The sequence below is a fragment of the Peromyscus maniculatus genome, chromosome 3 (assembly GCF_049852395.1).
Source record: "Peromyscus maniculatus bairdii isolate BWxNUB_F1_BW_parent chromosome 3, HU_Pman_BW_mat_3.1, whole genome shotgun sequence".
Classification (NCBI taxonomy): Eukaryota; Metazoa; Chordata; class Mammalia; order Rodentia; family Cricetidae; genus Peromyscus; species Peromyscus maniculatus.
The window spans coordinates 73,968,332-73,977,711 of record NC_134854.1 but is presented as its reverse complement, the minus strand read 5'-3'; positions in this window follow the sequence as shown (position 1 = coordinate 73,977,711).

Here is a 9,380-nt window from a genome sequence, read left to right as displayed (position 1 = left end):
GCAGCGTGGACTTCATTACCACCTTTGGTCCCGAGGCACAGGCTGAGTGGAAATGCTCTCAGCCATCCCGAGCTTCTCTCATTACTCGATGTGTGGCTAGGGGGAAGTAACTCCACTCTGTCACCCTCTCTCCACTCATATGGTATGTGCATGTATGGGAATGGTATGTGTTTTGGGTGTGTTGGGGTATTCAGAGACACGAGTAGATGAATGGGCGCTGTGCCATGTCCAGCTTCATTTCGTCCCAGTGGGTGCCTGCAGTAATCTTCTCAGGATGGTACATTGTCCAGGGGCTGCTGGAAAAGCAAAGGTTCAACTGTCAAGAAACATCCAGCTTCACATCAGCCCGGTAGTGAGGGAAAGTATGCACAGGGCTTGCTCACATCAGCATAGTCTGTGTGAACTGTTCCCCAAGGCCAAGCCAAACTGGGCAGGAAAGACACATGGATGAACTGCTATCATAAGAACAAAGACATGAGAAACTGCTCCAAGCAGCCGAGTGATGTTTTCTGACCAACGTTTCATCATCTTTTTGGCTGGTATCTGCAGACACACCCTAGGTCCCTAAGTCCTCAAAGATGGGAGGAAGAAACAGGACGTGTTTGTTTATTTTGTATACATGAGAGAGGAAGAGAGAGGGAACACACACGCACGCGCCATGTTTAAATGCAACTATTGTATATGCTAAATGGTTGAACGTGGGGAGAGTGCCAGGCTCTGGTTTGACTGGATTTTCTAAAGCGTAAGTAAGAGGTACAGAAAGAAGATGGGTTCTTTGATAGATTGTCTTCCCTTGGGTTGTGCACAGTTGCCCCCACAGTTGTCCCTCTCTTGCCTAATGAAGGGGTTTTATTCTGCTCACACTCAGAATTGTAGCCTGCTTCTTTTTCTAGAAGCTGACATCCAATTCATGAGCCCTAATAAAGAGAATGGACCTCTAAAGAGTTAGGTAATGAGTATGGAAACAAATGATGGCATAAGAGGCAGCAAAGAAACATGGTGCCCAACTCTTTTCTAGACAGATAGTTCAACAAAATAAGGCTATGAGATGTAGCCAGCCTACTACCTGTTTTTGTCAATAAAGTTTTATTGGAACACATTCATTTACATTTTGTCCATAAGTTTTGTGTCCCTATAGTGTGAGAACTGATTTCTTGTGACAAAGATTTAATAGCTAATAAATCTTACAATATGTTTTACCTTTCACTGAAGTATCTGTTTTTGTTTATTGTCAATCACTTGTACCAGCCATATGCCATATACTTTCCTTTCTGGGATTTTATAAGTCTTTCTCTTTGCTAACTCACCCCTGTCGTTCTGAAGACAATGTAAGTGTCATTTCTCCCATGATGCCTTGTTTGGCCTTCAGAAGCTTAGCTAGGTGCCCGTTCTTGCTTCAGAAGATGCAGAATTACCCACAAGGATGTGCCCCCACACTGACAACTTTGAACAGTAATTGCCTATGTCAGAATTTGGGTCCTCAGCTAGACCCCAGGCTCCTCGAGGGCAGGGATTTACCCGTTAACTCTGAATTGCAAGCAGCAAGTGTGTAATATTTAGATTTAAACTTGATAACTTCATGGCAAAGTTTACTGATAGTAAGCCAACCAATAAATGAAAGTTGGTAATATTATCTGGGTGAGGTGATCTGAATTTCCAGATATACCTCAAACCACCAATTCCATTTTCTTTTCCCCTGAGATGTGGAAATCTTCACCGTCATGTTTTCACGCCATGAAGTTTTTTACCTCTGTCCTCACATCCTTGTTTTGGCTCTTTGCATGGTCATTTCCAGCAGGCCCTGCCCCTCACGTTTCTCGCAAGCCGTCGGAACTTTCTGTGCGTTTCTGCCACTACCCTTCCATTACCACAGATGCACGCTTACGACTTAGCCTCATAGGCATTTCCTCCGCAGTCTCTTCCACTCTCTGTTTGAGGCAAGGAAAAAAAGCTCCTTCGGAGAAATTATGTAACTCTAGAAATAGCAGCCAGCCCTTGAGACATCCCGTGACAGCAAAAAGCCAAATTCCAGATGTGGGATTTTGATTCTCCAACCGAGCGTGTGCAGAGGAGGAGGGATTGGAGTCTAGTCAGGAACTCCTTAGACGTTTACCAGTTGCCCTGTCCACAAAGCAGAACTCCAGATAGGCGCGGAGAGAGGCTTTGGAGCCCAGGCCCTGGGACTGGTACCTCTGGTCCATTTGCTCAGAAGAGAGTCCACTGGTGGACTTTCTCAGGCTTGGCCCAGGTTCTCAGTAAACGCTTACCCTGGAACTTCTCAAGTAGGGTGATCAGCACAAGGTGTTTGGAGTTTCTTTTTAAGAAAAGTGTCTATTTTTCTTTGTGGTCTTCTGGGTATGTGGAGTAAGTAACTTACTTTATATGAAGTCGCTGCTCATTGTCCTGGCTTGGTTTCATCGTAGTTGGGATTTTTCATGCCATACCCAGGCATGCTTTCAAGTTGTGTCCGGAAGTAAACAACCAAAGCTCCTAAATAACATTCATCACTATTTAGTGTACACAGACATGTGAGGGTTTCTAAAGGAAAAGAAGGAGACCCAAGGCTGGACAAAAATGGGGTTCAGCTGGACAAAAAAAATTCTTTGTTTTATTGTTTGAGAATAGAGTAAGCTATTGAAAGGGGCCACTGAGAAACACAACTGAGTTGTTGAAGCTTTCAAAAGAACTGTGTTCTGTCCCCAGTGTAGCAGCAAGGAAAACAGCTCTGGATTGCAGCGACATTTGGATCAAGTGTCCCGCAGTGACCGGGGGAAGAAATAGTTGCATTTAAGAGACATTGAGTCACGGAGGGAAGGACACTAATTCTGGAATCAATCAATGAGCTAACACAGAACTGCTCTGCTCAGGCCATGTAGTTTCCCTGCCTTCCCTTTCAGCAGGAGACCCACACTATCCCCTGTGTCTGGAAGAGAAAGTTCCCTGTAGTTCATGTCAAGAGACTCAAAATCCCCATGACCAGGGCTCATTAGAAAGGATGCGGGGGCAGGAAAGGTGGGCGCACTGAGGAAAAGTCCCTGACTTTGTCAGAGCAGTCACCCCGGATTTGCTAGTAGCTACCACAGGGGATTTTTGAGAAGGACCAACATTCTAAAGCTTTGCACAAAGCCTTTGGGGGACCCCTGGCTGCCCCCTGACTGTACAGAGTGGAATATTCTTGCTTATATATTTTCTGCCCAGGTTTATTAGGGTATTTCTGACACCCCTTTGTCAATTCTCCCTTTCTCAGCCTCAGTACTGCTGCCCTTGGGGCAGAATGACCGAGTCCCAGGGCCCAGTCCTGGGCTCTGGGATGTTTAGTACCCTCCCTGGCCATCACCCAGTGAGTGACAGTGGCACCCTGTCTTAGTGCTTTGGGCTGCTGTATAAGAAAACACCAGCATCAGGCTCATGAGCAACACCTTAGTTTCTCACATTTATAGAGGCTTTGACGTCCAAGGTCAAGTTTCCTGCAGCCTGGAAAGGACCAATCTCTCTCTCTCTCTCTCTCTCTCTCTCTCTCTCTCTCTCTCTCTCTCTCTCTCTCTCTCTCTTTCTCTCTCTCTCTCTATCTCTCTCTCTCTCAATCCCTCTGGTTTCCTTTAGTTTTTCACTTTGGTCCTTGTAGTACTGGAGATTGAACTCAAGGCCTGTGCCTGACAGACAAGGACTCTCCCACTGAATGACATTTTCAGCCCATCTTTAGCTCATACATTTTGAGAAAGGGCTTTGCTAATTTGTCCAGGCTGGCCTAGAAACTTGCTCCCCTCCTGTCTTGGTCTCCTGTGCACCTGGTGTTACGAATGTGTGCTACCAAAGCTGGTCAGGCCTCTTATAAAGTGAACTCAAGCAGGAGGGCTCTAGCCATGTAACCCGATTATCTCCCAAGACCTGGCTTCCTCACATATCACCTAAGGAGGGAAAAGGTCAATCCGACTTTTGAAGAGATATAAACATTTACACTATATTTATATTTATATTTATATTTGGGCACATTCCCAGTCTCAGACACTAAAGTAAAAAATGTCTCCAGACATCACCAAATGTTCCTGCATGGGGGCAAAAAGAAGCCCTGGTTGAAAACCCCTGGTTCACATGATGGAGTACCACAGTCCAATGTTTGGTCTCGTCTTCCTTTTCTCTGCCACTGAGGCAGGCTGGTCTCCAACCTCTCAGGTACACACTCATCCAGGTCCTCTATACTCCTTGCTCAGGGGTCTTTCTCCTCTAGAAATGCCATGGAGGAACACGAGGGACTATGCAAAACGGAAATCTATGCACTGAAAGTGTTTTCCTTTGGTGACTTTAAAACAACATCACGGCAGCCTTGTCCTGGATTTGTGTTCAAAATCCTCAGGCATAGTGGCGTTCAAGTTCATGTGCGCAGAGTTTCTGTGTGGCATAGCTGTTCCATTGGATTACCCCGTTTTGGAGTTTGGGACTCGAAGCGCACATGTGAAGTGGAGAGGATGGAATTCCCTGGTCTCTATTTCCAGTAAGTCCTCTGAGACTCTGCAAGTAGCCCCTCAATGCTGACACTGTTCAAACATTTAAAGCCTTTGCTCAGATGGACAAAGGTGACTTACAGCATCCACCCACCCTCAACATTCAAGCTCAGAAGAAAACCAACCGGCTATATGACTGCCCTGTAAGGACTCAGCCTGGGCAACTGGAGCTCAGTGTCAAGTGGGATGCAGGAAGGCATCTTCAGTAGCACTCATGATGAGACTATTAAAGGAGTCATTAGAGTGTGTGTGTGTGGGTGGGGGGATAGAGAAGGGCAGCAACTTTCTGGTTAGCTGACTTGAGTGGCAAGAGCTCTGTTCTGTCCCTGTGAGTTTGAATGGATATATCTTACTTAAGTAATGATAATATTTGAGAATAGAACACTGACTGTCCCAGGAATTGGCTCATAACAGAACAACCCCTAAGAACACATCAAGATAGGAAGAAGTCACTTTGTCCTTGTCTTAGGGTTTCTATTGCTATGAAGAGACACCATGACCATGACAACTCTTATAAAGGAGAGCATTTAACTGGGGCTGGCTTATAGTTCAGAGGTTTAGTCTGTTATTGTCATGGTGGGAAGCATGGTGGCTTGCAGGCAGACATGGTGCTGGAGAAGGAGCTGAGAGTTCTATATCTGGATTGGCAGGCAGCAGGAAGAGTGAGTCCCCTACTGGGCTTGGCTTGAGCTTCTGAAACCTCAAAGCCCACCTCTAACGACACACTTCCTCCAAAAAGACCACAGCTACTCCAACAAGGCCATAGGTCTTAATTCTTCCAAACAATGTCCTTCCCAATGCGGGAGGTGTTTTCATTCAAGCCACCATAGCCACTTACCAGAAACCATTAGGCTCTACTAATGGATGGCTCTACTAACTTCCTAGCAGAACTACAGCTACACACATGGTCACATGTACACCCACACTAGCAGAGACTGACTACTTTATTACCTCCCATGAATAATGCAGTACCTGGTATGGGCAAGCATCTTACTTAGCATTATTCTATGTAATTGTTAGTGGTTAGGTAGCTTTTAGTTCTGAAGAGGTTAGAAGTACATGTGAGTGTGTATGACAATTATGTGTATTGACAAACGAGATTGGAAATACATGAGTGCGTATGACAATGACGACAATTATGTGTATTGACAAATAATGAGAAATCACTAAGGCTTCATCTTGGTTGCACAGTAGAAGCAGCTTAAAGGTGGCTTAATGGCCAATTATATATGTCAAATTTGATCGAGCCACAGTGTCCAGATATTTGGTTTGATACTAGTCTGGATATTTTTATGAGGGTGTTTTTGAATAATACCAACTTCTATATCATTATGCATTCTGAATAAAGAAGGTCACCCTTCTTAATGTGGGTGGGCCTTACCCAATCAGCTGGACCTGCACAGAGCTGCACACTGATTTCCTGTGAACAAAGGGAATTCTGTAGGCCATGGCCTTTGGAGTGTACTACGGCATGGCTCTTTCAGCCAAGGGGGCCCCACCCTGCAGATTTTGGGCCATCTTCCACAGTCACATGAGCCAAGACTTTCAAATCAGTATCTATTTATTCATATCCTGGTGATTTTCTTTCTTTGTAGAAACCTGATTGACCCATGTCCGAGCACTTTTCCCAATCATTCCAACGCAGCTGGCCCAGGGTGGCCAGAGAACAAATTATCAGCGGGGAGTTAATTTTAAAAGCTCTCTGGGTGATTTGCATGTGACTCTGCTGGAGCTTCACTGTCTCCTCTCATAAAACAGGCCCTGCTTCACATCACCTCACCAACCCTGCCTTCACATGGCTAAGTGACTGCAGGCACACAGCAGTATAGTATTCTATGTAGATAAATACAGTCCAGACTGCTGTTGAGGGTGGGCAGGCCGAAGATGTCTCATGCAAGGAGGCACAGAAAGACATGTTTCCCCTTTTCTAGGTGTGTGTGTGTGAGTGTGTGTGTGTGTGTGTGTGTGTGTGTGTGTGTGTGATGCATCTTCTGTTTCTGTGACAATCATGTTGTATGAAACACAACTTTGGAAATAGGGTGCTACTCCCCACCCCCCAACCAGCCTTTGACACTAACCTTTGGCTTTTCTTTTTGGACAAACAACCCAGTCTCCGCAGTTTGCCTTGTGTGGCCCAGAGCCCCGATTCTGACCTGAGTTCAGCACAGCAAGGGCCTAGTCAGGATGGGTGGGACCCTGGATAGTAAAGATTCGGATCTCTGTGTAGGGGGACTCTCTGGGACTTTAGATGAAGTCACGGGTCACTCAGGAGATGTTGACAAAACAAATTGATACCGCTTCTGAGTAAGGACCAGGAGACATATTTGACTGATTTTCATGCTTGGCACAGGGGCAAATTCTTGCCTGAGGCTAGTGGCTGGAGCTCATGTGTGGATGAAAGTGATCCCTTCCGGCCACTGTGGGCAGTGTGGTGGTGATGGCGCATTACTTTAAGCCATTCTCTTCCTGGCAGGTATCAGAGTGCCTGGCTATGAAGTGGGCTCCCCCATGCAGTTCATTCTGGGATACCCGAGAGGACTATGGAATACTATTTTTCCTGTACTCTGTCATTCTGAGTGAAATGTATTCTGGATATTTAAAACGCATGTCCTGTAATTTATGGCAACATAAACAAAGTCAGAGCAGCCTAGACTGAAACTACAAAGACGGAGGAGATGGCAGAGACACGCGGGCATGGCTAATGTAGTTAGCAGCATCCATCTCGGCTTACACGGCATTCATCTCAGCTTGCACACTTCGCTTGCATCCAAGTAGTGAAAACAGTTGGCTTTGCTTCTATCCTACCTTGGAACAGGACATTCTGAAAAAACTTGCTTTAGATTTACTTGTTTTTATTTTATGTATATGAGTGTTTTGCCTGCATGAATGTGTACACCATGTGTGGGCAGTGCCCCTGGAGTCCCAAAGAGGGCATCAGATCCCCATGAACTGGAGTTATGGACAGAGGACATTTTTAATAGCTCAAAGAAAGTGCTTCACTTGAAAGCATTGAAGATGACAAAACCTATATGCAAACATATTCAGAAATTTATATTAGATAGGCTAACTTTCCCTTACCCAGAAAAATAAGCTATTTAGATGGTATTTAATAGAAATCACAGTACAATCTTAAAATTTCTGATCAACTAATTTCTTCTTATACTTATGGTCTGCCTCTGGGTTAGGCTTTGTGCTAATCCCTGGACAGATACAATGCCTGACTGAATCGGGCTTATATGGAAATGCCATACAGGGTAACGATTAATATGGCATACAAGTTCTACTCTATGACAGAGGTCTAATATGTACATAAAACACTCCAAGGCTCAAGTTCCCCATAGGTAAAATAGAGGTGATGAAGGTGATGACTGTGTTGGGCAGCTTTCCAGTGCTATGGAAAATACCTGTGATAAATCAGCATCAAGGGGGAAAGGTTTTGGTGCACAGGTTTGGAGGTGTCAGTGGGTGATGGTTTGGATCTGTGGTTGGGCCTATGACGAGGCAGCAGGATCTCCTGGCGGAAGCATTTGGCTGACTGCACACACCTGGTGGTAGGAGAGTGGGTAAGCATTAGCATCAATGGCTGGGTCAGTTACCTTTTCCATGCTCTGACTCAATACCTGAAGGAACCAACCACTTACGGGGGGTGGGGTGGGGCTTCTTCCTCATGGTTGGAGAGGTTTCAGCCCTCAGTGCTTATTTCCTGACTCTGGCCCTGAGATAAGGTGGATCATCATGGCGCAGGTGTGGGCAGTGGAGGAGGCAGCTTACCACATGCCAGACAGGAAGCAGAGAAGAGAGACAGGTCAGAGCTGGGGTCAAGATACTCTGGGAGACTTGCCCCCTTGCTCCCAACAGTGACCTTTCTCCAGCTGGTCCTACCTCCTTGTTTCCAGAACTTCATAGCACCATCATCCAGAAGCGGAGTGTTCAGCACACGAGTGTGTGGAGACATTTCACACTCAAATCATCATCATCATCATCATCATCATCATCATCATCATCATAATGAGTATGTAATCAGTTTAATCAGCTGATAGATGTTAGCCCTCAAACAGTTATGATAGACGCTTTAAGAGACACAGGAGCAAAATTTCATGAAGGTCAGAAGAGGGAGAGAGCAGCCCTAGGAGAGTCTTCTTGGAGACTGGCCTTCCAAATGGATCGGACTACAAAAGGCAGTGTGGCCACACAGCCCTGGCATGCACATGGCCCAGAAACTGGACAATGTGGGACGCACTGGGCCTCAGAGACAAGGCCAGCTGGCCGAGGGAGGAGGACACGTATGAACTGAGATGGAAAATGTAGTCTCTGTCACCAGCACCTTGAGTGCATTCCAAATGTTGATGTCGGGTTCGGTGGGTGGGGAAGCCCCTGAAGGATTCTGAGCTGTGAACGCCATGGTCGGGGCTGTCTTTTCTAGAAGGCTTTCTTTCAGGGGTTACCCAGGGAACGCATAAAATATTGGCAGAGTCATTGGTTCTGGGATTTAGAATGAACTCAGAGCCAGACCACAGTCCAAAGTGGATGAGATCTTGGCTCTCAGGCTAAGGATTAGCTCAGACCTGAAAACTCACAGGGGTCAGATTCAGCTGGTCTGGTCCCCACGTCAACAGCAGCGCCAACGATGTACGCGTTTTTGAAGTAAACTCACCCTTCCACTTCCACTCCCTTTCCCTCGGTAACAGGGACAGGGGACTGGCAGAGAGTGACAGCTCATAGCCTACACCTGGGGCAGAGCCAAACTGGGTGTGGCTTATCCCAAACTTGCCATCAAAAGTTGTAGCATCCTGCATGTCCCCTCCACCAGTTCTAAATGGGGCAAAGCGTGACTTGGGGACAAGGTTACCCCCTATCTTTTGTGTGCCTTTCATGTGT